At 39.7% G+C, this 785-nt stretch overlaps 1 non-coding gene across 1 annotated transcript; it reads right to left on the bottom strand.

Annotated features, from left to right (window-relative positions):
- Positions 1-391: 391 nt before the first annotated feature.
- On the bottom strand, positions 392-495 carry LOC112760302 (small nucleolar RNA R71). The gene has a single exon (XR_003180750.1). It is a non-coding gene; the product is annotated as a small nucleolar RNA R71 (small nucleolar RNA).
- Between the last annotated feature and the right edge of the window lie 290 nt (positions 496-785).

Genomic DNA, 785 nt, shown 5'->3' with positions numbered 1-785 from the left:
TCCAGTTGGAAATGAGCAACCTAGAAGAGTGCTTGACTCTTACACTGCTCCTAATACAGATCTTTATGGCAAAAGTATTGTGGTGCCTCATATAGCTGCAAACAATTTTGAACTGAAGCCTCAGCTTGTCACTCTTGTGCAAAAAAATTGTCAGTATAATAGACTTCCTCATAAAGACCCAAATCAATTTATCTCTGATTTTCTATAGATTTGTGATACTGTGAAGACCGATGGAGTAAATCCTGAGGTATACAAACTCATACTCTTCCCATTTGCTGTGACGGATAGAGCAAAATTGTGGTTAGACTCTCAACCCAAGGAGAGTCTGGATACTTGGGATAAGGTTGTCACTGGATTTCTGACTAAATTTTTCCCACCTCAAAAGCTGACTAAGTTAAGGATGGGGGTTCAGACTTTCAGACAGAAAGATGGTGAGACCCTTTATGAAGCTTGGGAGAGATTCAAGCTACTGACTAGGCAATGCCCTCCAGACATGTTCTCTAGATAGACTCAGCTGGGTACCTTTTATGAAGGCTTATGTGAAATGTCCAAGATGCGCTTAGATAATTCTGCAGGTGGTTCTTTGCACATGAAGAAGACAGCAGATGAGACTATTGAGCTTATTGAGTTAGTTGCTAACAACCAATACTTATATTCCTCTAACAAGAATCATTTGCACTCTAATACCTCTCAGAAGAGAGGTGTTTTGGAAGTGGAAGCTGTTGATGCTCTTCTTGCTCAGAACAAGATATTGTCTCAACAAATAAATCTAATTACTCAACGGT

This window comes from Arachis hypogaea, chromosome 16 (assembly GCF_003086295.3).
Source record: "Arachis hypogaea cultivar Tifrunner chromosome 16, arahy.Tifrunner.gnm2.J5K5, whole genome shotgun sequence".
Lineage (NCBI taxonomy): Eukaryota > Viridiplantae > Streptophyta > Magnoliopsida > Fabales > Fabaceae > Arachis > Arachis hypogaea.
Note: the sequence above shows the minus strand (reverse complement) of the source record. Positions and strands in the feature narration are given on the sequence as shown.